The 26,752-nt window shown below is 50.0% G+C and overlaps 1 protein-coding gene across 2 annotated transcripts in view; it reads left to right on the forward strand.

Annotated features, from left to right (window-relative positions):
* Cplx2 (complexin 2) overlaps positions 1-26,752 on the forward strand; it is a 70,515-nt gene that overhangs the window by 23,918 nt on the left and 19,845 nt on the right. The gene's annotated exons all lie outside the window — the stretch shown is intronic.

The raw sequence follows: 26,752 nt of genomic DNA on the forward strand, positions 1-26,752 counted from the left end.
GACAGATTATGTAAACTGTGATTGCCACCCACAGGAGGAGGGGGAGAATAGGTATTGAAATGCGCTTTCAATAATGCATGTCCTCCTCCGCACAGGCCTGGGGCTCCAGAGAGGGAGAGGAGCCTTAAAGGGACCAAGCCTCCTGTCCAAGCAGTGGCATCAGGCTGCCTTCTGTTGCATGGGTCCTCCGTCCACAACCGGACACTCCACGGACATATACTCCTGGTCCCACTCTCTCACCCCAAAAGACACACAGTGTTTCCCCTCCTGGTCCTAGCAGATTTGGCTTTTTTAAAGAGTGTGTTCCCCAAACACGCTGAATTGAAATCATGATTAATTCATTTCCCCCATTTTTTATTAATCAAAGGCACTTAACTGCCAGTCAGGGCTTTGATCAGCAAGAGGTAAGCCACAAGGTGAAATTACTCTAACTCAAAGTGAAGAAATAAGACAAAATCGGTAGTCAGCTTGCCTAGCTGCCAGATACCCTCCACTGGTATCCTACCATGGGAAGAAATTCAGAAACAGGCAAGCCATAGCTTGCGGAAGAGGGACATTGCACAGCACTCTCATTACCCAGACTGTACAGTTGAGATCCAGAAACAAGAATGGACTTGTCTCAGTGGCGGGATGAGAGATCTGAAAGCAGGGCCTGGCCCCTCCAGGCTTAACTGACCCAGAACTTGGCAAAGAGATCAGCCACCCAGGAGACCTTAGTAGCGGAGAGTGAGGAGAGGAAGTAGCATTCTAGCCAGCACCATCACTACACACACACACACACACACACACACACACACACACGCACATGCACACACACACGCACACCCCAGACTCAACAGTGTCCCCTAGAGACAAGTTTACTCACTCCTGGTACACATAGGAAACTGAGAATTCAAGGGGCTCTGCAGCATGCAAAAGCCAACCAACTGGGAATTGAGGGACTAGGAGTCTCCTCAAGCTCACCCCAAACTGCCTGGGAAATTCTCTCCCCCGGGATTTCATCTGGCTCCCAAATACCAGGCATCTACCCCATCTATCCCAAGGACTAGAAGAGATGACTAGCTGGGGCCCCACACTCATCCCAGCACACTGCTTGGGAGCAATAGCCTCTTATTCCTTCCATCCCTTCCCCATGAAGCTGGCTTAGCCAGGATGTGCCATCTTGATTACTTCTGTCTTCGGGAGTGTCTTAGGCAGTGGAACAAGAGACTGTTGCTGTTCTCTGTTATCAGTTAGCTGGGCTGTTTCCTCTGGCCTGATGCTTCTAAGATGACAGTTGAAGATGGGACAAGAGCGCCTCCCCAGCGCCATGGTTCTCCCAGCTATGCTCTCCTAGCTGCTTCTGTGTCTGTTTCTATGCTGGGTTGGAGATAGCTTGGCATTTTTCACACATCCCTGGAAAACCTGTCTCCTTCCAAAGGCTGCCTGAGGGAGTTGGAGTGAACTTTCAGCGCCTAAAAATTAAGGAGATGGCCGTCCCCTTTCCTTCTCTTTCTTGGACAAGGTAGAAATTGAGCGGTTGACTGGTCTCTCCCTGGAAGTTGTTTTAAGTGAAGAAAGTTAACACACACACACACACACACACACACACACATACACAAACACACACACACAAGGCCCTTGGTAACTTTGTGACTGAGCAGTGAGCGATTCCTCGGGTAGAAATTCAATGAACAGCCATGCCTTACATTTATAGGGGATATGTCCCAAAGCCCGAACTCACTCTATTCTTGTGATGTTGGATGACGCCGTACCTACAGGATGGGGGAAGTTCAGTAAATGTGGCACAAGATGCTCTGATGACTGAAATGGTTGCTCAGTGATAACAACGTGGTCCTGATGTTGTAGCATTGGTACTCTGAACAAAAGGAAGAACCACACCTGTGGAGAGAGAACATGGGATGCTCTGAGATTTCACCCCACCACTCAGAAGGGTATACAGTTTAGAAATACTTAGTTCTGGGATTTTCTGTTTAATGTTTTCAAACCCTGAGTGATGAGAGGGATTTAAATGACTTAAAGAGAAGCCTGGATAAAGGAGACCACCTTGCAAAAGGTTTCTGAAACACTTCCCTGTTCCAATGTGGGTAGGGCTCTGAGGACTCAGGGACATAAGGGGCCTGGCCCTGCCCTCATGGAACACTCAGCCTTGAGGGAGAAACTACAGGGAGGACAGTGAGAACTGTGGGCCACATCAGACTTCAGTGTAGCTCTGTGCAGGAGAATTACACTGACTGGCCAAACGGTGTCCCTCTAGTGGCGCCCCAGACTGGACCTCAGCACTCCCAAAGCATGCAAAAAGAGACCAGGGAGAGACTACTCCCCAGGAGTAAGTGGAGGTGCCCTTACTAACAAAAAAGGGGGGCACGGAGGCATGGAATGCAAGACAAAGAACTCATTTCATACTCCTGGAGCAACTGGGCTGCCCAGGGTGGCCCAGAATTTGCAGTCATTGACACCCACGCCGCGATGTTATACCAGGTATAATACCAAAGCACGTGTGAAGTCCAAAGGCTGAATGGACAGACGGATGTATTTGACCTTGTGTACACTGAAATACCAACCACCCAGAACTACCCATGTGTCTGTGCCTCTGCTCCAGGGTGTGTCAGCCAGCTCTGGCAGGCATGGGGACAGAAAGACCCTTACTCTGACCCAGTGGGGTTTACAGTGAGGAAAGGCCATTTTAGCTCTAATAATCTGACAGTTTGGCATAGGCAGACTTACCTTCCCAAAACCTGCACGGTACTGCATCTCCTCACCCCCATCTCCCACCCCCACCCCCACTCCCACCCCCGGCCCTTGTATGCTTTTATCTGCTCGCCAACTTAACTGACTTCCATGAAATTCAGGAATGGAAAATGCCTTTAAAATCCTCCTTTTATTTCTGAGTCAATTTTGTTTCCACTGATAAAAAAAAAAATACCTAATTGTTATTACATTTATTGAACAATTCGCTGCAAGGCAGTCGCTGGGAGTCCCATGGTTTATCCTCTTTAAGTCTGGCCCTGCATTCTGAGAAACTGTGGTCTTCAGTGGCCAGTAAGGGAGGGTCTGGACGCCTCTGTATTAAGAGGGGACCACATGATCACAATACGGCCAAACAAAGACTCTGCATGTGCAAGCTCTGTTGTAGAGGGTCAGCATAAAGAGCCGTGCTTGTTAATCTTGTGGGTAGCAGATTTCATGACTGGGAGTAGATTTTTAGCTCCAGTTTTTTAGCTAGCTAGCTGTTATAGAATGCACAGACTGTCATAGAAGATAGTGAGCTCCTTCCTTGTTCTTGGAAGTGTTGACAAAGGACTTTTGGGTGGGAAGTCAGACCAAATGACCTTAGCTTTCCCCAGCAATGTGGTCTCTGAACCATTGTTTATAGTTTCTAGCTTCGTTACTGTTCTTGCTGTGTAGCTTTGGATGAAATAATATCCCTCTTTGAGCCTTAGTGACCAAGATAACCCCTATGACCTCTTCCTCTTCAAAATGATTTCTCTTCTCTTGCGTCACACACTGCACATTTCAAAGCTCCCAGTGTCTGGTGTCTGTGGAGCCAGGCTGCAGATGTCGGGCAGCTTCTGTCTGGCCTTCTGTCTAGAGATGCTGGGACTCACCACCACCGGGAGCACTTCCCCTGTGACAAGCAGAGAGTGAAGTCTGAGCCAACAGCACCTCCCACCCCCAACAGACATGCTGACCTGGGCCTGCCCCCTCCCTGCCGTGCCTAGGCCCCATGACAGTCTAGTCTGCTAAGATCAGACATGTGTCAGCTCTAGAGATGGAAATAGGTCTGTCCCAGTGCTAGAAAGTGCATCCCTCACAGTCCTTCTGCAAACTGTCCAAGGCTCCTTGACAGCCCTGAAAAGGGGGCCTTGCTTTCTCCAACTTGTGTAGACTGAGACTCAGAGGTGCCAGCAACTGTTTGTGACCTGTTAACAAGTGGTGATCAGAGTGTTGGAGTTGCATTCCCTCCTTAGGATAAGTGAGGGCCTGCCCACCCCTCCTAGGAGACACTCCTGATCAGGGACTGTAAGCCAGAGTCAGACCTGAGCTACAAGTCTCTCCGTAGGATGGGGTGGGTATTAGAAGGGCCCGGAGCTTCACCTGCCCTCTGACCGTACTGTGTCACCTTCTGAACTTACTGAGACTTTTAAAGTCACCCATTTGTTCTCTCTGTGTCTCTCCATTGCCTATTGCTTTCAAGGGACTTGGTCTCTTCAACATTCTTCTAGGAATAGCTCCTCACCCCAGATCCCCATCTGGACACACCTAGAGTTTTCCCTGATATAATCCTATAATATAGACAGGATGGGACCCAGAATACAGAGGAAGAAATCAAGAAGGTACCTCTCATCTCAGGGCAGAGGAGCAGATCCTTACCATCTGTCTTAGTCAGGGTTTCTATTCCTGCACAAACATCATGACCAAGAAGCAAGTTGGGGAGGAAAGGGTTTATTCAGCTTACACTTCCACACTGCTGACCATCACCAAAGGAAGTCAGGACTGGAACTCCCACAGGGCAGGAACCTGGAGGCAGGAGCTGATGCTGAGGCCATGGAGGGATGTTACTTACTGGATTGCTTCCCCTGGCTTGCTCAGCTTGCTTTCTTATAGAACCCAGGACTACCAGCCCAGGGATGGTACCACCCACAATGGGCTGGACCCTCCCACCCTTGATCACTAATTGAGAAAATGCCTTACAGCTGTATCTCATGGAGGCGTTTCCTCAAGGGAGGCTCCTTTCTCTGTAACAACTCCATCTTGTGTCAAGTTGACACACACAACCAGCCAGTACACCATCATATAGTGCCTGCCCAGGGCTCTCCCAGGGGCAAGCTGAGACCCTCACCACCATGACAGTGTCTGCCAGGGCTCTCACAAAGATAGGCTCAGACCCTTACCACTGTGACAATGTCTCCTCAGGGTTCTTGAAGAGACCGAGTTTCAGGCTATGAGATTCACCATGATGTGAGAAAAATCAGGCAATGTGGTGGCTACGCCCCGGTCCTGCCAGCAGCCAGTTCCCAGTTTCTGCTCCATCAAAGCGGCAGTGTCCTTTGCCTTTAATGGAATCTGGTCACTGACTGGTGGTCCCCCTCACCCACCCCAATTGCCTGATGTCCCTCTGAGCTCAATGAGATTCTAAAGATGAAAGGAGGGAGTGCCTAGTTATTCAGTAGAAAGACAAGGTGAGCCGGAGGGCAAACGACAGACAATGTACCCGAAGGAGGCTAGGGAGGACAATAAGGAAGAAAGCAGGCACTGTATGGGGGGGGGGGGGGGGTGTCATGTGACTCTGCATATAGGTAAGGCCTGTGGAGCAGAAGAGATGGGCGGGCCTATCTCCCGATTTCACTCTCACAGTCGAGCTGAAGGGAGACATGACTTGATCCACTCTCCTGCTAACACCAGTGCTCCCGAAGCATAGTCAATCAGGTATAAGTCACCAAGGTGTGCAATTGCTCTAGTTGTTTATTAGGTGGTGTGTGCGGCGACCCTTCCTCCAGGAAGGCAGGCTCCATGTGCAACAGGCCAACCCTCACCCCTACCCCCAGCACCCTTCATTTCTTCCTCTGCCACAGGCGACCGGGCAGCAACAGGGACTCTGGTGGTCACCCGAGGAGCCCTTTCCATGGGGTTCTTCAGGCAGACATGGAAGCAGGCAAATCTGGTCTCTGGAATTCTCACTCCCCAGAGCTTTCCTGGAAACAGCAGGAAGTTATTTTTAAACAGCAGCATCCCTCAGCAGCAACCTGGGAGATAAGCTTATCCCTATCTTCTCCCATGTGGACCACCCTCCCAGAGATCAACAGCTGCCCAAAAGGTGTGGGAGAGGATGAGGGCAACCGCCTGCCAGAGGAGAGGGGGTGGGTCCGCTTTAAAGACCTCAGGTCCACTAGTGGGAGGGGCCTCAGATTCCCAAGGAGAATGTTCTGTGCATGTGTGCCTGGGGTCCCCACTGCGGCTTCACTGCGACCACGCGCGTTCAGCCTTCCAAGTCCTGCCTAGGAATCTGGCAGCCTGGAAGTGTCTCTACATCCTATGCAAATGTGCTATTTGGGCATGTGCATCCACGTCCGCATGTCACGCTGATGTGACTCTCCTGCACTTATGTATTATATATCTCTGTATATGTCTGCTCCCGTGCGCACATGTGCAGTGTGCGTATGCATGAGTATCTGCGTGTGTCCGTCCGTCTCCAAGAATCCCAGGAAACAAACACACTGACTTCTAGAAGTAGGAGGAACGTTGGCTTTCACTGCAGCTCAGCTCCTTCCCTCCCACTGCTCCAGTCACAGAAGAGCAATGGAAGCTTAGAGAGAAAGAGGGACTCACTCCAAGGCCAGTTAGCTGCAGAGACTGCCGGAACCCAGATGTGCTTCTTGGCTAAAGAAGCCTGGTCACGTGGCGGCCCTTGCGAGCGCCATCTCCAGGGTCAACAGCTGCTTCTCCCCTGCTTTCTTTCATGGATGAGACTGACTGGACCACCCACCCACTGAGCTCCAAGGGGGAGGGAGAGGAACAGAAACATCTGAGGCACGTGGTCTGGACTCTGACTAGAACATTGGCTAGCCCGCCAGGCCTTGTTGTGTGGAAAGAAAATTAACTCAACTGGTTAGCCATCCGGTTCTGAGACCATGAAAATCCCAAGAGGTGGGACATGGCCTCTGCCTTCAAGAACTCAGAATATAACAGGAGGCCATGTAGGTAAACTGAAAACTTTGGCACGAGGCTAAAAGGGCCCATGATGATACGGACACAGAGGCCCAGAAAAAGACACTGAGGGGGAAGCAACTGACTCTGTCCAGAGGGCTAAAGAAAGCTCATCAGGAAGTGACATTTGGATCAGAATCTAACAAATAAACAAGTCTGACATCGAACGAGAAAGGGCATTCCAAGCTGGGGGCGCAGTTTATGTGCCAGCATCTTACCCCGCCCCCCTGCTGCTTGTTCTAGAGAAGTTTGCCCCTTCTCCCTGATCTGCTGGCTCTGCCCTCCATGTCTCTCGTGCAAACTCCGGTTGTACTCACCATCTGAAATCCATTCACTCATTCATTCTCATCATCTGGAATTCATTCACTCCTTCAGCAAAGGTCTCCTGAGCATTAAACAGTTTCCGGGAGTCAGAGCATGGTATGTGTCTGAAGAAAGGCGGCACTGCAAATCCCCATTTCCTCCTGGCCTGGCCTGGGGCCAGGACAGTGATGAACAGAGAAGGCCTGGCTAGAGGTGGGAGCTCTGTATGGTGTGCCAGACATGGATCCTTGCAACAACACAGGAAATTAAATGCCCAAAAGGAAGTGGAGGGCTGAGACAGAAGAATGAAACGAGCCTGACCAGAGCCCTCCACACCAGAATAGGTTCATGCGGTGCTGACTCTGGGTTCCCTCTGTGAGCTGCGCTCTGTGCGCAGATGAAAGTCTAGGCTTTGCTAACACTGAAGGAGCTGTTCTTTAGCCTGTTCTCATCTTGCTGGACTCCTGAGATGTCAGCCCTATGCTTCGGAAAAGCCTGCGGTGATGGAGGATGCATGGCGGGAGGGAGGTGGTCAGCCCTCAGACTTAAAGAGACTTCCTCTCTAGCGGAACCAATGTAAGCGCAACAGGCTTGATGTCAGAGTCAAGGTAATGGGAGGGGGGCAGTATGTTGAAAACTAAGGGAATCTGACTCAGGGTTTCATACCATCAGGAAAGTACTCTACCTAGAACTCTTCATGGCCCAAATTAAAAGAACACCTGAGCAGGCCACAGGCAGGAAGCAGTTGGCACTTGCTTTTCAACTTTAGCCCAGAAAACCTGTTTCCTCTGCATTGATGTCACCTCTAGAGTTTGGAGGGCTTTTAGAACCTCATGCATTACTGTGTCTCTAGTGTGAGGCCTCTGATGAGGAATTGTCACCCCCACTTTGCAAAGGAAAACCACTGGCTGTCAGGGTGGAGAAACTGAAGGAGCCCAGGCCCTAACCTCCAAGAACATGTGGCCAGTAATCACAAGCACAAAGTGTCTGGTGGGGCATGCCTTTAATCTCAGCACTTGAGAGATAGGGGCAGATGGATCTCCTTGAGTTCGAGGACAGCCTGATCTACATAATGAGTTCCAGGACAGCTAGGACTATGTAGAGAGACTCTGTCTCAGGAAAAAGAGAGGGAAGGAGTAAGAGGAGAAGAAGGAAGAGGAAGTAGAAGAGGAGGAGAGAAAAGGAAGGGGAAGAGAAGGAGGAGAAAGGGAGGTGGAGGCCAAGAGGAAGAAGAGAAGGAAGAGGAAGGAGGAGGAGGAGGAAAAAGAGAAAGAGAAGAGGAGGAGGAAGAAGAAGGAGAAGGAGGAGGGGGGAGGAGGAGGAGAAGGAGGAGGAGGAGGAGGAGGAGAAGAAGAAGAAGGAGGAGAAGAAGAAGAAGAAGAAGAAGAAGAAGAAGAAGAAGAAGAAGAAGAAGAAGAAGAAGAAGAAGAAGAAGAAGAAGAAGAAGAAGAAGAAGAANAGAAGAAGAAGAAGAAGAAGAAGAAGAAGAAGAAGAAGAAGAAGAAGAAGAAGAAGAAGAAGAAGAAGAAGAAGAAGAAGAAGAAGAAACCAGAATAACACATCAGAATTAAAGGACAAGCAGGCGGGTATACCAGAAACTCTCCTTCCCAACATGGAAAATCTGAAATGCTTCCTGGATGGGACACCCAAGCTGAGCCCTGAAGATGATCTAGGCAGAAATGAGAAAGAACAGTCTGCAATAGATCAAAGGCTCAGGCAACTCCAGATGCCAGCCTGTGCATCCTGTAAGAGCCCTGTTCTGCTGTATATGGTCTGGAAGCTGTGGTCTGGAAGTTTGACAACATAGATCTGGGCTGGACTTCAGAGACTGGACAGAGAGTAACTGATCCTATCCCCAAAATCAACAAGTTCCCAGACCAGAGCAGACACTCCAGCTTCAACAGCCAGGCCCTTAGGAAGCAAGGTGGATGATGATGATGATGATGATGATGATGATGTGGCTGCTGCCTGATGTCCCCTTTCCTGCTAACCAGGGAACCCATCTTACCTGAAAGTGAATCTTCTACAGGTGCATGGCTTCAGTCCACAGATGTCCGTCCTTCCTCCCCAGAACACCCTCTCTGGCTGCATTTGTAAGAGTCTACTTACATGTGACCCCTAAGACCTCCCCAGGCTGCCACCATCTTGGCATGGAACTGAAACTTGGAGAAATCCCTGGATTCGGAACCAAGAGGTGCAGCCTTTGACATTAGCTCTGCCATTTGCAGAGCTTGACAAGTCCCTCTGAGTCTCAGGGTCCACAAACACACACTGAGATGTCGTCACCAAGTACCTGAAACAGCCTGAGCCACGCGGAGGTGTAAGTGCAGCGGTGACAACCATCATCATGGAGAGCAATGAACATTCTACTCAGCAGGAAGTTTACCAGGGTGCCTGTGACAAGCTTTGCCCCTCTCTGTCACCCATCTCAAGTTTCCCATGTCTTTAGGTGGCTGTAGGCCAGTCAAATAACTGCTGTGCCCCACCCAGGTTTCTGTAAGTGCTCTGTGACATTTGCACAATGTCTCGGTTCTCAGAATGTGTCTGCATTGTTAAGTGATTCATGACCTTAACGTGGTTGGTGCCCGAGTAGATCAAACACAGGGGACAGGGTTGCCAAGGGAGTCACCTACTAGCCTGGGGGCGGGGGGTGTAGAAAAGTCTTACAGAAGTGTTATTCCAATGGAGCAAACCAGGCCAGGCTCTGGGGAAGGTGTTTGAGAGAAAGACAGCAGTACAGGCAGAGGCCAGGAGGCAGGAGCAGAGGAGGCCAGGCTGGGACACCAGAGGAGGCTGCCCATGTCAGCATAGGATCAGAGTGAACCTCTTTCCTTTTCATTTCTTTTAAAACAGATTGCAAGCAATTTGTTGTGTCTTTTGAAAAGTAAAAACTGAAAAAAAAAATCACAACACATAAATTTAGATCACATTACATTTACTGGAGCCTGGTACAGCCCCAAACAAGAATCCAGGGGAAATGTTGGGAAACAAGACGATGGAAAATAGTTCAATCAACACATAAGCCAGAAATAGTGGGCCAAACAGCTCCTTCTTTTTTTTTTTTTTCTTTTTTCTTTTTTTTTTCTAAATGTAATTTATAGCATCAAAAATCTGAATCGTGATTCACCAGTAAATCCAATCAAATGTTTAAGGGAGAAATAATAGGAATTCTACTCAAAATCTTTCAAAAAGCAGCAGAAAACCTTCCCAAGTCATTTTGGGAGACCAGCACAGGGGATAGAGTTGCCAAAGGGGTCACCTAGCCCAGCTTGGGAAGTGTAGAAAAGTCTTTCAGAAGCATCATAGCTTGATCCCCAAGCCAGACAAGGACACTATAAGAAAACCACAGCCAATGCCACTCAGGGACACAGATGCGTAAGTTGCACCATGTAGGAGCACAGTTAACCCAACCACCTATGCGGTCTTCACTGCAGCTCATATCTGAGTTAACCCCATTGTTGAAATCAAAGGTCATTTACTGCAGGTGGCTTGCAGACAGAAAAGCTTCCATTGTAAGTGATTTTTTTTTAAACGACTGAATGACAGTAAATTGTTGTATCGTGTGGACGTTCAGGTGTTGCCTGCACCCACTGTGAGTGTCCAGGAAGCCAGCTTTCTCCAGCCTCGCTAACCCTCTTCTGGGTTGTCCCAGCATCTCAAGCAAGCTTCCCCCACCCCCGGCCCCAGGCGGCAAGATGACGCCTTTAACACCAGGTTGTTTGTCCACCTACTGGCAAATCATCCTGGGAGGAAACCTGGGTGGGATATCTGCAGTTTGTCCACACTTCCACCTCCGGTCACAGCCCCTGCGCAGTCTACGGACAGCAGTTTTTGGTGAGAATGGGAAGGAAACAGGAAAGGAATCATTGTCCCTACACTGGTGGCCTTTTCATTTGACACAGCCATTGCCCCATCTGATCCCCCTCCCTGAGTAAGGCAGGCAGAGCTAATGCCACTGTCACAGACACAAGGTCCAAAACAGGTAGTAGGACCAAGTTTGAGTTCAGATCTATCTACAAGATTCTATACCCCAAGTGGTCTTTGTCTTAGGAACCTCTCCTGGGGGAACAAGCCCCTGGCTTGGGTCTCCTAAAGGATGGAAGAAGAGCTGAGGCAGGTTGGGCCTTCTGAAATTGGTCTCATTTCCACCCCTTCAAGGCAGTGTCGCCAACTGGAGATCTGAGATGCACACGGCCTGCTCGAGGTCATGTGTCTAGGAGGCCACACAGCCTCCCTGTCATCTTGGCTAGGCTGAGGCTGGAGAAGCCTCCCACCACCCACGGCTCCATGGAGTTAATTGGAAACCCGAGCCTTGCTAACTTCCCACTTGGTCCCACCCTCCTTCTCTCCACCTGAAGCCAGGACCATCTGTTCCCTCTTGTGAGGATGCAGGAAGATGAAACTAAATTTAAATACTGATAATACTTAACATTTGTCTGGAAAGGGTTCTGCACACTAATTACTGATTAATCCTCCGGCCCCAGAGAGACTTCCCTGTCTTTGTGTCCTGTTCTGCAGACAGGCTAGTGGCTTTTAGACCGAAAGATTCGAAGCCTGACAACCAAAAGGAAGATTAGGGCTTAATAAATACATTTATTCATGGCATTGTTGCTGTACCGCTAGCAGAGTTGGGAGCTGAGTCCCTATGAGGCCTTAGCTCTCCAGCAATGACTTGACCATGGGAGCTTTCCAACCTCTCTGGGCCCTTGGTTCTCTTATCTGCAAAAGGAAGATAATGTTGCCTGTTGGCCCGCCTGGTCCTTCAGCTATGTTTGGATTTTATTCACTCATTTCTGAGCCAGGGTTTCATTGCGTTGCCCGAGCTGACCTTAAACTCCAGATCACCCCGCCTGACCCTCCGGAGCTCTTAGATATTAGTCACTCAGACTTTTGTAAGCTGTACCGTGGAGCAGCCACTAGGCCAGGAACTGTGATGCTACACTGAACAGGAGAGGGGCTTACTCACCATGTAGCTCGCAATCGACTTCGAGAGATGAATAAAAACAAGAAAATAAGTAATTAAGCAAGATTACAACTCATCATCATGAAGCTATTTAAAAAGGAAAAAAAAGTCTTGTATATTTATTTTTAAAACTTTATATAGCTCAAAAATTATTCCAGATGGTAGAATAATAATCCTTTGTTTCTTGCCATGTTTATCAAGAAATCTCAGATGTGCCGGGCGTGGTGGCGCACGCCTTTGATTCCAGCACTCAGGAGGCAGAGGCAGGCGGATTTCTGAGTTCGAGGCCAGCCTGGTCTACACAGTGAGTTCCAGGACAACCAGGGATATACAGAGAAACCTTGTCTCGAAAATAAACCAAAAAACCAAAACAAAACAAAAAAAGAAATCTCAGATGTATTCCCTAAGAAATGATGACAGTAAACATAATTGTGGACCTGTGAGTTTCGTTTCGATGGTCAGGGAACACCCTCGGAAGTCCCCCGTCCTGAGGGCTGCATGGAACCAGCACCATTGTGCCCTTCCCTTTGCAAGGGCAACCATTGCTAGTGTTCTTATTCTCGTATCTTTCCTCTTTGGTCCCTTACCCAGACTGTCTGCCCATCCAGGCCTCAGCTCTGGGCTTTTCTTGTGGAGTTGGTCACCTGTGGCCACCTGGGTCTCCAGCTGTGTTCTTTGAAGTCCCAAGATTCCACAGCAGGTCTCATGGGCCACCTTAGAGAATGAGAGCAGATTCGGGTCTCTAAGCCCTCCACCGCCTCAATCACTATGAGTCACCCCTTCCATATTAATTCGCCCGAACCACAGGTGCCACTATCTTAAGGGTTTCAACTTGGATTCAGACAGACAAGATTTGAACTCTGGCTCTAACTCCACAAGTCACGTGGCCCCGAGCAAGCTGAGCACACTATCTGTGAGAAATGGGATTGTTACCTGACAGCAGAAGGCGCAAGTCACATGAGCAAACCCAGTGTAATGCCTAGTGTGGTGTGAGCACCGGGGAAACATTTCTAAGTCTTTATCTTCTCCTTGAGTATTTACCAGGGAAAACAAGGCAAGGGTGGTGTATCCAACTTGTCCACCAGGTGGACCTGCTGGAGAAGCCAATTAGTATGAGTTTCTAGAGCCTACAATCCCTTCAAAGAGTCTGTGTTTCGTGTTCATCTTAAATAGAAAATGTCTGTCTCATTGGAAAGCTAAATGGCTAGCACCTAGGCATTTAAGAAAGCAAGTAGCCTCCAGCACAACAAATGCTTGTCATTGGTGTTCACTCTGAGAGCTCTGGGGAGCCGTAGTGCTGTTTGACGGTGCAGGCAAGGGGAGCACTGGCCTTCTATGCTCTAATTCCTGAAGCCAAGACCTCGAGAGGGAGGTAAACGGAAGGCAGTGGCTGCCCAAGGCTTCTGTGTCCATGTGCTCTCAGAAGCTGTCAGCCTCCGCTATCCCAGCTCCCACACAGGTGCACACATGCCCCAAATATGCAGGCTCATGATCTGAACTCTCAAATGCATAGAAGGTCCCTAGAGTTTCTCCCTGGGCCCACACCTAGCTTATGTGCATCCTCACAGGAAGGGAACAGCACTCAAGTGCCCACCCAGGGAGCAGCCCACTTAGGAAAGGACACAGGTGAGTCCACGCCAAGAAGCTGCTGGTGCAACTTACAGAGGTACCTGTGGCTCTGAGTGTTCCCCCACTGCTAGCACCCAGCACCACACCCTCTTGCCAGAAGAACTCTGTCCTTTACCCAGAGACCCTAGTAACCCCGAGGCCTCCTCCACATGGCAGGCTCAGGAGGATCAAACATCTAGGCAGCAGGGACACAAAATATCTGTCCTGTAGAAGGTCTCGGAGGGAGCCCTCAGATGCATGGGGAGCCATAGGACTCCAGGCATGGGGGGTGAGACAGGAGGTGTGTTCTGTACCTTAAACCAAACTGTCACAGCAGTTAAAAGCTTAGACAGGTAAGAGCCCAAGCTCCGCTCTTGCCTGGCTGTGAGACCTATGACACACTTTTTTCTCCCTGACCCTCTCACTGTGTTCTCCTCCCCAAGTTTCAGTGCTGTTACAGTTTGGATCTGGAGTGTTCTCAAAAATGCAAATTTGTGTCATCACCAGAGCACAGCAGGATCGGATGGAACCCTTAGGAGGAGTAGCCTACCCTGAGCCGGTCCCATCTTGCAAAAGGTACCCCCCCCTCCTGGGGGTTGCTCACCTAGAGGGACACCTCTCCCCTTCCTTTCCCATAGTGCTTCACAGTGGCGTATTTTCTTCAGAGCATCTCTGCCTGTCCAAAATGATCTTGCCTTTTGTTTGCCTATGTATTATCTGTCATTGGTGCCGGTCCTGGGGATGGCACTCTGCCAGGCACAGAATAAGAGAAGGGGATTTGCAAGGTAGCTGGGGGAATGTGATGCCTGTGCAGGCATAGCCAGGAAATAACAGTAGCCGAGCCCACTCTCAGCTGCCACCACCTAAGGCCAGAGTCTCCTGCCAAGGCTGGGAAGGGCATCCCTGCTTCCGTCCCCTCTGCCTTCATCTCCAACAATCTAAGTAAAAGGAGTGAAGGCCTACTCACCCACCCTCGCCCACTCTGCCCTGCCCAGAACCACTGGGGACCAGAACTTAAGGAGTGACCAATCCCTTGCCACACAGCTCCTACAGACTTTCCCTTCCCTCATTTTCAGGCTTATCTTAAATCTGTTCACTTCTGAGCAGACACACAGCCCCCCCCCCCCAACACCTGAGTACATCCTCTCCAGAGAAGGCAAGGGTCAGCCATTCTCACAGTCAGCAGCCCCACAGGACAAGCATGGCACATCAGCCCTGAATTCGCTGTGCCTTCTGGAGATGCTGGGACACACAGGATCAGCTCCACCGTGGGAAAGATGCAGGAGGGCTGGGTGAAGAGTCAGGAGGAATGGCCTCAAGTGACTTTCTTCCCTCCTCTGAGGTTTGAGTTCCTCATCTGCAAAATGAAAACAGGGAGAACTAATGCTCTCAAGGGGGGGTTTCAGTTCCAAGGAGAGAGGAAGTTGTGCTTCTCCTTCTTCTCCTTCTTCTCCTTCTTCTCCTTCTTCTCCTTCTTCTCCTTCTTCTCCTTCTTCTCCTTCTCCTTCTCCTCCTTCTCCTCCTCCTTCTCCTTCTTCTCCTTCTTCTCCTCCTCCTCCTCCTTCTCCTCCTTCTCCTCCTCCTCCTCTTTCTCCTTCTTCTCCTTCTCCTCCTTCTCCTTCTCCTCCTTCCCCTCCTCCTCCTCTTCTTCTTCTTTTCAAAGATACGGTGCACTTATTAGACTCCTGTTGTATACTGTTGTCATATTTTATTCTAACAACAGACCCAAGACTACAATCCCAGACACAGAGAACAAAGGACCTACCCAAGTCCTCCCACCTAGTGTGGCAGAGCTGAGACTAGGCCCAGGCCTGTGTCATTCCTTTATACCAACTTCTAGAAGACTCCTCACAGCTCAGGCCCCCTCAGTGCCCACACCCCACACCTGAAGGGTGACCTCTCTGCTCTAGCCATGGGTAGCTTGGGCTCTGGAAGCCCTCAGAGCAGCAAGGCTAACCACCTTGCAGGCCTGGGCACACAGAGGCCCCACAGGTCTGTGGAGGCACCTAGAATCCAGCTGGACAGCCTTGGGGGGTCAAGCAGCCTCCTCTTCCTCGCCTGTAACACAAACAGTGTTGCTTGCTTATCCTCGAGGATGTTGCTGAGACACACAGAGGCTCGGTATGGCAGCTTAGGATACAAAGGAAAAGTGAGGAACGGCAGTGGGCTCCTGGTGATGTGGGCTCACTGGGGACACGAGGCCACCACTGCAGAAAGTCTGGGCAGGAAGTGACAGTGCTGTGCGGTGCGGTGTGCACGGTATTTCAGGAAGGTTCTGGCAACAGACTGCAGGTTGAGTGAGGAGCTGTAGGGGGAGGGGGTAAGTATGAGCAGTATTCATGCCTGGAAAATACTTACAAATGGACCCCCACTCCAAGCCCTCTAGAGTCTAGTGTGAAAAATGAGCCTCACTCCCAGATTGTACCCAAGACTCCAAGGCTGTCAGCATGCCCCAGGACGTAGAACCAGGCCCTCCTGAGCTATGCCAGCCCCTTTACCATAAAGTACCTTTGCTATAGACACCAAGCTCAGGGCAGCCCCCAGAGTCAAGCAAGGGGCTGTGACCTGAACCAAGGTGTGCAGGACACCGTGTGTAGGTAGGACTGTGCTATGTTGGTGTGGTAGACATACCAGAGGAACTAAGTTGTTCCATAGGAAACCCGAGGAAGCTTCCAGAGGGCTTCCTGGACTGGCTGGGATTTAAAAGGACAGGAGGCAGGAGGCCCTGTGCAGCCCATGGCACTGCCACCCAGGGAGGGCTGTGAGCTCACGGAGCACAAAACCGACTCCATATCTTGGGATCGATACGTTAGTGCTTCCCCCAGACCACACTAGGAAAGCAACAACCACAGAAGGGTGGGTGTCGGTGCTCCACTCCAGCCCTCACCTCTAATCGCTGGTAAAGGAGACATTGACATCACCGCTCCATATACACAGCTTCTACTAAGCCAGCAGTGGCCTGTTGCCATTTATTCAGTAAACCAGTGTGGTGCTTGCTCTGTGCTAGGCCCCGAGCTTGGTTCTGAAGCCAGCTGAACATCCTTTCCTCAGACAACCCTGAGACTGGCAGTGGGCACCATGGTGGTAATTGGTAATAGGAAAAAACAGGGGGCCCCAGGAGACAGAGATGCCACCATGTTCTAGGAGGATCCCCTAAGGAGGGACAGGGTATCCAAGAATAGGGAAGGTGAAGGAGGAAGGAAAACAGGGTAGAGAAGGAAGGATCCATCCAGGGATACAATGAGAGACCCAGATGGCTACTCATATTGCCAGTGTATAAAACAGGCTCAGGAGGTGCCTTGAACCAAGTGACTGGGGGTGGGTGGAGTAGGAGAAACATGGAGTTCAGAGAACAGGGGGCAGCTGGAGCATCAAGTGTGCCACCATGACTGAGGAATGGACCCGGAGAGCGAGGGTAAGCCAGCGCATGGTAGTGCCAGTAGCAGATGCTTCTTAGGGCAGTGGACTGGGTAGGGCCTGAGCTTCCTCTCCTCGTGGAAATGCAAACAAGCATATTTAAACAGAGACAGAAATCACTCTAGACAGCAGAGGTGCTGCAAAAACAGAGCACGGTGATTGGAAGTGACACGGTGCTTCCCAATCAAGCAAATGGTGCGGTGAGCACACTGGTAAAAGATCACTGAAGCCAGGAGGTAGGTATGGAGGGGCCAGGCAAGCAAAGGTGTAGGGAAGGAGAGCCCCCTGCAAAGCAACAGCATATGCAAAGGTCCTGGGGCAGGAACAAGCCTGGCAATTCAACCTAGACAAGGAGCCTGAGTCCCTGGAGTGGGGTGGGTACATGAGGACAGAGAATAGGGGACTCAGAGTCATGTGGGTATTCAAGTCAAGTGGGGCTTCGCATCCTACCTGTGGTGGTTTTATAATGACAGAGGCCTTAAAGCAGAGGTCTACAGCTAAGAGAAAAGACTGTTTGTTCGTGTGACAAGGGCACCTACATGTCAGGAGTATAGACAGAAATCTATTGCTCATTTGGGTACTGCTAATCGGTCCACTGCCATCAGCTATCTCCTCAATGGGCTCACAGTCGTGTCCTTTGTGTGGTGAGACTAGCAAGCTAACCAACCTCCAGCCGTGAGGGGAGAGTGGGCTCATCAGGCCTGATGGTGAGTCTCATGATAGGACCTCAGGGACTGTCTTTCAATGGATGGGAAGCCTCCTTAGGTCAAGAAATATTGGTCCCTTGGCTCGTACATACACACTCCAGTGCGAATGTGCTCACAGGACTTTGTTGAACTTGAGGGGCATCAGTCTGGAGAAGACATGTGCACAGATCAGATTCCTGAACCTAGGGTGCTGCAGCTGAAGGCACCTCAAGAGAAGAGATGACAGAGGTTGATGGGTGTATGATGTGGTCCTGCCTGAGTCCTTGCATGAAAAGAGCCAGGGGGATGGTTTCGCCCACAGGAGGCCTCTTAGTGTGGCTACTTTCCAGCACGGTATCCTGGACAGGTCCTCAATCCTCCAAGGCTCTGTCCTTGGCCGTAAACTATACAATGAGCTCTCTGTTACCAGTCCCTTCGAGGCTGTCTGTGGTAGCCTCTCTGCAGTGGGGGGAGGCGGGGTGACCACATGTCTGAAAGTGCAGGAAGCATTCGTTCCTTGTGAGGTCTTTCTTCACGCCATCTGTTTACTACTGAATGGACCGGGGGTGGGCAGTACACCAAATGGGCCACATGCAACTAAGTGTACAGCCCTAACACAGGGTCCTGCCACTCATCCAGACTGAGTAGTGATGTAATACGGCAGGCATCTGCTGGCAGGGCTGATTAAAATACTGAGGTTCACAAACAAACACTTTTAGAGTCTCTCTAAAGATTCCTTTGCAATCCATCAGACCTGGTGGGATTTAACACCAGCCAAACGTAGGGCCCTCAGGGCAAGAGGAGAGCAACGGTCTTCCTCCTTGTTTACCTGCCTCCTTTACTCTCTTTCCCTGCTAGAGGGTTCAGCCACAGGGCCAGGCATGCTGGCATTTGTGTCGTGCAGTTTAGAACACTGAGACAAGTGGACCAGGCAGGAGGCAAGTGGGCCGCAGGCAGGCAGGCGGGTGGGCCACAGGAGGCCCAGAGAGTATCCACAAGTGTGTTGCTTTGATTTGTTTTGGCTTGCTCTTCCTTTTCATCCATCTATTTTTTTTAAACTCTCCTGAGATTTTTTTTTTTTTTTTTTTTTTTTTTTTTTGGCTATCAGAGCTTTGGCCAGAGCAACTATCAATTGGGTAAGTAGATGAGAGTCACCCTGAAAAAAGCCTCAGCTACCAAAAACAGACTCCCCCGACCCCACAGGCCCTTAGCTGCACAGACACCCCTGTCCCCACTTAACTCCCTGGAGAGGCCACTTTGGGAAGTGCTACCTAGAAAGGGGAAAGTCGCTGACAGACTTTTTCAAGAAGAATCTGAGCTGAGCTTGCAGAGGTGGCTCAAGCAGAGGAATCAGGCAAGAAAGCAAGAGACCAGGGAGCTAGGCAGAGGCTGGAAGACACACCTAGGGGGCTCCAGGGTGATGCATGGAGCATGAAGAAGGCTGAAGGCAGGATGAATGAGAAATGCCAAGAGGAAGAGGGATGATGAGGTCACACACATTCGGGAATCCAAAGGTGACATCCCTGGGAGCTGGGGGAGCCCAGAGTACCTCCCTGGTGGGGAGCCTGCGGCAGGTGGCTGTCCCACTCTTTTCTATCACCCTGGAAGGAAGAAGCCTCCTCCAAGGGTTTGAGTGGTAGCGCCCTCACAGAAGTACACATGAGTGCTGCTCATCATTATTGGTTAGCATCCACTTGGCCCTGCATCTCAGAGTTGGGAGAGCAAGCTGAGTCAACAGGAGGGTCTTGGTGAATTTGCATTAGGGAGTAGTCCTGCTCGGGGCAACTGTGTGGGCCCCTGGGAAACAATCACAAGAGAAAGGGCTTGCAGGGAGAAAAGGGGCTAATGCTGCTTCCGGATGCACAGGGGCTGACTAGGAGGAAGGGCAGGGCTGGAGGGAGACTCTATTACAGCAAATCAGTCCTCCCTGGGCACCCAGCTTACCCTCCTGGGGAACGGGGGTCTATTCCTCTACTGCATCCCCGCTGTAGGGCCACAGAGGAGTGGCTTAGACACCCCAGCTGTCTTAGTCAGGGTTTCTATTCCTGCACAAACATCATGACCTAGAATCAAGTTGGAGAGGAAAGGGTTTATTCAGCTTACACTTCCACATTGCTGCTCATCACCAAAGGAAGTCAGGACTGGAACTCAAATAGGTCAGGAAGCAGGAGCTGATGCAGAGGCCATGGAGGGATGTTTCTTACTGGCTTGCCTTCCCTGGCTAGCTCAGCTTGCTTTCTTATAGAACCCAGGACTACCAGCCCAGGGATGGTACCACCCACAATGGGTCCTGCCACTCTTGATCACTAATTGAGAAAATGCCTCACAGCTGGATCTCATAGAGACATTTCCTCAAGAGATGATCCTTTTTCTGTGATAACTCCAGTGTGTGTCAAGTTGACACAACACCAGCCAGTACAGCAGCCATGGATCCACCCAAGTGAGAACACCTTGATATGGAGATGGCCCTTCATGGCCCCAAAATCTCTGAAGGTGATTGCCACTGAAACCAAAGCCGGTTGTCCTCAGCTCCGAAGAGTCAGGTTCCAGATGTGAGCCTCTGGCAGCCACACTGTGGTCCTGGCTGCGTCTCCAGATCCGTGGGCAGCGTAAGAAGAGGCAGATGTATTTTGACAAGGCTGCCACAGCTTCAGCAGCATCCTAAGTCAAAATAAGCCCTTGTCTTGGGCAGCCCCTGGGACGGGCTATTTCTGCAGCATGTTCCCGCTTCCTAGGGGAGGGGGCTGAGGAGTGATTCCAGCTAAAAACAGAAGCTGCCTTGGCTGGAAACTGCAGTATCCTGCTTGATGGCAGTCACTTCCTCTGTCAGGAACCTAGGCCCTTCAGTGTGGGCTCACATTTCCTGGGAGGTACAATGGTTGATCCAGAGGCACACTGAATCTGTCCACTGCCAGGGAGTGGCAGAGAATTGAGATGAGCCTTCACATGTGGGTAAAGCTTCATCTGCGACAAGTGTTGGCTCTACAGAAACCTGGACGGGTGGCTGCTGCTGTTCCACTTTAGAAAATGAGTCAACTGTAGTACGGAGAAGCAGCCTGACCCTGAGGGACTATTAGACAGAGGGCTTGATCCAATGGCTGTCAGGTTCTCTGGGGGGGGAAGAAAGCTTGCAAAGAGCTTTCTTAACCTGACCAAGGGATCAAGGGGCAATACCAGGGTTTCCATTCTCAGTGCCAGGCAGCTGACTGTCACTTCTACACACACATCGCCTGATTATAATCCTTTGGGAATGGGAATGGCACCTGAAATTCCCAAGTGCCAGGACTCAGGGAAACTGAGCATCAAGTATAGATATCGGCACCTTGAGATAAGATTCACAGAGGAAGCCTTTCTGACATGTTGGCTCTCTCAGTGTGTGCACCTCATGGGTATGAGAAGACCCAACATGCCTTTAACATTCCACTCTTATTTCACCGCCTGTAGGGCAAGCTTCAGCCTCAAGGCCCATCCTGAGATGGTACTCAGCAGCCGGAAGCTCACTCAGTGTTCCCATGGCATCTTTCTTGTTGCTTTTGTAGAGATTGTTCATCCTGTGCACAGAAGGAACTCGGGCTTGCTGGTTTAAAGTGGCCCTCTGAGGGTTCTTTGAAAAATAAATGCAGTGAAGGGCTTTATTTTTGTAAGTGAGTGCATTAGAGAGAAATGTTAAGTCAACAGCATAGGTGCCACGCAGACATGGCAAAATGCACGGAGGTGCTACTCCAGTGTGTGACGCCAGGGACACAGAGCTCCTCGCCCTTGTGTCAGGCCCTGACACCGGCCACCATTCCCTGAGGTTGTCATGATGGTCACCCGAGTGCAAAGAAGTGGAAAATCTTTACCATCCCTGGCTTGAGGTCTGCACTCATGCACGGTGCCTGAGACTTGGCATAGATCATCTCTGGTGTTATTATAATGCTGGCATCAGCTCTGCAAAGTGTCCTCAGAGAGGTGAAGTGACAAGCCTCACAGGAGGTGAGCCTAAGGCACACAGGACTTGCCAGGGCCCAGATAAGAACCTCTCAAGGCCTGTTCCCTTTCTACTGCGTCCCTGAGCTCTTATCCACCCCACCCTTGACCTGAGCTTCTCCTGAGTCACAGGTCCCTGGTCCCACAATGGCCTCTTTCTCATCAGAGGACAGTCAGGTCCACCAGCTGAGTCAACCTTGTATTTCCACTACAAACTCACCAGAAAACAAGGACTCCTGATCCCACGAGAAAGAACCCAACTCCATCTGATGACCCAGAGGAGCCAGACTGCCCTGGGTGAGCCTCGGCTTACCCTGGAGTGCAGTGGGTTGTAGAAGTGCACAGGACAGTTGCCATGGGATGAATTGAAGGGTTGGCACAGAGTCTCAGAGCCGAGCCTGCCACGCAGTATGTAACACAGCTGGTATAGTCTTTGTGCTGCTGTTATTATCAATAGCACCAAGGAAAGAGTCTCAGAAACACTGGCCGCTCTCCATAGTGTCCAGCCCACACATACAGAGGCAAAGAAGGGGGTGCTGTGGCCAAGGAGCCACAGCACAGGCAAGCAGGAAGGAATTGTTTTAGTTATATATCTGTATTTACTTATTTAGTGTGTGTGTACATGTGTGCACGCGTGTGTATGAAGTGTATGGTGTATATATGTGTGGTGTATGTGTATGTGGTGTGTGTGATGTGTTTGTGTGTGTATATATATGTGTGTTTGTGTGGCATATGGTGTGTGGGTGTGGGTATGTGATGTGTTTGTATTGTATGTGATGTATGTGTGTGGTATAAGGTGTGTGGGTATCTTGAGTGGTATGTGGGGATGTGGTATATGTCTGTATGTATGATGTGTGTGTGTGGTGTGTATGTGTGTGAAGTATAATGTATGTGTATGTATGTGATGTATGTGTGTGTGCTGTATGCATGAGTGGTATGTTTGTGTATATGTGGTATATAGTGTGCATGTGTGTGTATGTGGTGTGTGTGTGTATGATGTGTGTATGTGGTATATGGTGTGCATGTGTATGTTATGTATGTGTATGTGGTGTGTGTGTATGTGGTATGTGTGTATGGTGTGTGTATATATGGGGGGTGTATGTGTGGTGTGTGTGCATGTGTGTTTGTGTAGTGTGTATATATGGTTTATGGTGTGCATGTGTGTATATGTGGTGTGTGTATGTGGGGTATGTGTGTGTGGAGAGTGTATGTGGTATATGGTATGCATGTGTGTATATGTGGTAGGTGTGTATGTGGTGTGTGCATGTGTATGTGGGGTGTGTATATGTGGTGTGTGCGATGTGGGGTGTGTGCGTGTATGTGGCGTGTGCATGTATATGTGGTGTATGTATATGTGGTGTGTGTATATGTGAATGGGTAGGAGGTGTGTGTGCATGGCTGGTTTTGTGTGTGTGTGTGTGTGTGTGTGTGTGTGTGTGTGTGTGTGTGTGTGTGTGTGTGATGGGGAGGCACATGTGCCATGCATGTAAACTCAAAGGACAACTTGCCGGAGCGGCTCTCTCCTTCTACCTTTTCATGTGCTCTGGGGTTGTACCCAGGCTGCCAGGCTTTTGTGGCAAGTCCCTTTACCTGCTCTGCCAATTTCAACTGAGCAGGAAGGAATTTTGCAGAGTCAAAATAAAGCAGCACACTTTCAGACAGGTCTGTGACACAGTGCTGAGGACAAGGAAGTACAAACAGCCACCACCGGTCAGGCACTGCGCCAGGGCCTCAAGGCTGCAGAGAGGGCCAGACCCAAGTCACCACTGACCCGCTGCATGCCCACACGGTGCAGAGATAAAGCTACACCAAATAATACTGAGGTTCAGTCAAGCTAAGAAAAACATTCAGGGGCTGGTGAGATGGCTCAGTGGGTAAGAGCACCCGACTGCTCTTCCGAAGGTCCAGAGTTCAAATCCCAGCAACCACATGGTGGCTCACAACCATCCGCAACGAGATCTGGCGCCCTCTTCTGGAGTGTCTGAAGACAGCTACAGTGTACTTACATATAATAAATAAATCTTTAAAAAAAAAAAGTAAAAGAGATAAAAAGATTTAAAAAAAAAAAAGAAAAAAGAAAAACATTCAGGACTGGGGCACACCTTTAATCCCAGCACCCAGGAAGCAAAGGCAGGTGGATCTCTGAGTTTAAGGCCAGCCTGGTCTACAGAGCTAATTCCAGGACAGCAGAAGCTACACAAAGAAAGCCTGTCTCTAAATAAACAAACAACGACAACAAAGTAGGCTATGATAACCCCTGCTAGGGGACAGTTTGGTCTGAAAGTGTGGCCTGCAAAGGTTTCTTCCCTGAGGAAGTAAGGACAGGAGAATGAGAGAGAGAGACAGATACACAGACAGGCTGACTGACTGATGGGAGCTGGACAGTAGACAGCACACAGCCACACTGCCATTTCATCCTCAGTCCCGGGCAGGGGTGAGCAAGGCAGCCTGCTGCCATGTATTAAATGGAGGTTATTCTCAGTACCCAGGAGAGGTAGGCAGGCCTGTTACCATAAGATGTGTGGGATCAGAACGCCTGGGTTCTAATCCCAGCCTTCCCATGCGCTCCTTAGCCGACATGACCCATGTCTCTCAGCCCTGCTCCCTTTTCTGCCTAGCAGACACATTAGCTACCTCATTGGCTTAAGTAAAATAACAAACAAAGGCGCACAGAGCACAGTGCCAAACATTTCTAATTTAGACAGACGCATGGTAGAGAAAGGAGGTAAACTGGCTTCAAAGGGACACAGTGACATCTGTCAAGTGATGGACACTTTGAAGGATTGACTGGACTTCAGAAAGTCTTGCTGCAGCAGCTTGACCATGTCCTAAGTTTGTTCCCTGCCACCTCTGCCTACCTCTGGGATGGTTTATAGATAAGGAGGGTGGCTCTGGAGGAGACACCCTAGGACATGGTACTAAGATCTGCTCTGTTTGTGATGACAGCCTTGTGCCACTTCTGCTTGAAGCTGAGGTTGTTAGGGCGAGTGAGCCCAAGAGAAAGACTGAACACTGTGGAACAATGGTGACCAATCAGGCCTGACAGAGACAGGATTCACTCACAGGAGGAAGGCATTCTCCCAGCTTGAGGGCTCCACCCAGGGCTGCAAGGTGGGGGATTAAGTTTCCTTTTCAGGAACTTTGGCAAAGCATCCTCAAACCATAGATCAGCCACAGAGACTAGGCAGTATAGGCTGTTATGGGTAGTCTCTTGGGACATATTGTGCACAACCATGGAGAGATTCCCATCTCCATTGAAAAGGACCAAAGGCCCCAATGCAAATCTTTCTTGCACCTTCCAGCAGTGCGCCCATGGCCTGTTTCCTGCCCTCTCGCTACCCTTTTCTTCACCTGAAAAATGGGCCTAGCTGTATGTAGCGTCATCCCACAAAGTTGCTCCACATGACAGTGTATCTGAAGCTTGTTTTCAGTGATACCTACTGTGTGCCTCACACTCAGCCAAGCACTGAGTATGACTGTCTTCATTCAATCTTCACCAAAGACATTAGCTATGATGTCCCTGCCTTTTAGACTGGGAAGCTGAGGCTCAGAGAGAAACAGTGCTGTGGCAAGGGTCAGCCAGCTGATAGCCACCTAAGCTGGTTCCCTGCTCTAAGCCTGGTGATTCAGCCAGAGCTCCTGCCTCCTGCCATGCTCTGCACAGAACAGAGCAGGGAAATCTGACAGCCCAAGTCCAAAGACAGAACAGGTTTCCAAGGAGAAGAGGGAGAGGTGTTGGGAACATGCAGTTATTTACAGGATGCTGTGTGGGCTGCTGCATGCAGGAGGGAGGGGATGTCCTGAGGTGAGTGGCGACGGGGAGACGCCGCTGGGTCCTCGGTTTCCTTATTTGGTGACAACAGTTCCAGAGAAAGGATATGGTGACAATGCCAGACCTGCTCCTCCCAGAGTCCAGCCAAGGGGAGGGGAGGGGAAGATAGCTGGGTTGTAGCTTCATCAATGAGGCTGAAATGAATATGACCCAACAGCTGTGGGCCTTGGGTTCCCCAGAAGTGATAAGAGTCTGTGTAGGATCTTAGTGGAAGCCTTTAGGTCTTTTAGGTCTCAAAAAACAAAACAAAACAAAAACAAAACAAAACAAACAAACAAACAGTTGCTAAAGAAACTGACCAGATAAACACAATCAGAGAATTTGGAACTGAGGACAAGCTAACTCAGCCGTGTATTCATGGCAGACTCACTTGTACAAAGAACCACCACTCAGCAGGCATTGTGAATTTCATCCAAGGGACACTATAACCTCACACTCTTCCTTGCCTCCTGCCAATACATTTTTGATAAAACACACACACAAGGGGCCACACCGGCCAGCCTCCTTGGCCAAAATCAAGGTGAGGAAGATGAACTGGAAGGACACCCGGGAGGTGGCCAGCAAGTCATTGCTTGGCATGGAAACCTTGGTGACATCATGACTCCCTCCCCCCACCACAATGCCCTTGAAAGCCACACACTAAAACAGCGGCTTCATGAGCCACTGGGACCACCACAAGTACCCTGAGCAACCCCCTTTTACCCACCCTTGAATGTCTGACCACGACAAGAAGGAAGCAAAGCAACAAGCCAGCAGAACTGTCTCAGAGATAACAGGAAAACAGACCGCACCCCTGGGGAAAGGTTTTGAAAACTGATGCCTTAGAACCAAGAGACCCACCTGGGGCAGAGAGACCTCAGAACGACACAGTTCAAAAATATTCTAAACATCCCCTTGGAAAAGACTATAACAGCCAAGGATAAGAATTCTTTCAAATGTACCAAAAACAAGTAGAGGTCAAAGTCTCTGCAAGAGGCTTGAAGAAATGGCTCTCTGGGATAGAGTTGGGAGCTGAAGTGATCCCAGATCTGAGAAAGCCTCATTGCCACTGGAGAATACTGTGAGGAACATTCCTACTCGCTTCTGTAAGTCCCTCCCTCCACACTGCTATCAGGGAGCAAAATTTTAGCTGTGATTGACAAACTCAACTCAGTCTCCAGAAGCAACAGCAGCCCACTCAGCAAAGCTAAAGCACTCCGATTGAGGGAGGTGGGTGGACCACAGACAAAACTCTGTGACTGTTTTCAATACATTCAGTATGTTCAG

Source organism: Mus caroli, chromosome 13 (assembly GCF_900094665.2).
Source record: "Mus caroli chromosome 13, CAROLI_EIJ_v1.1, whole genome shotgun sequence".
In the NCBI taxonomy this organism is placed as follows: domain Eukaryota; kingdom Metazoa; phylum Chordata; class Mammalia; order Rodentia; family Muridae; genus Mus; species Mus caroli.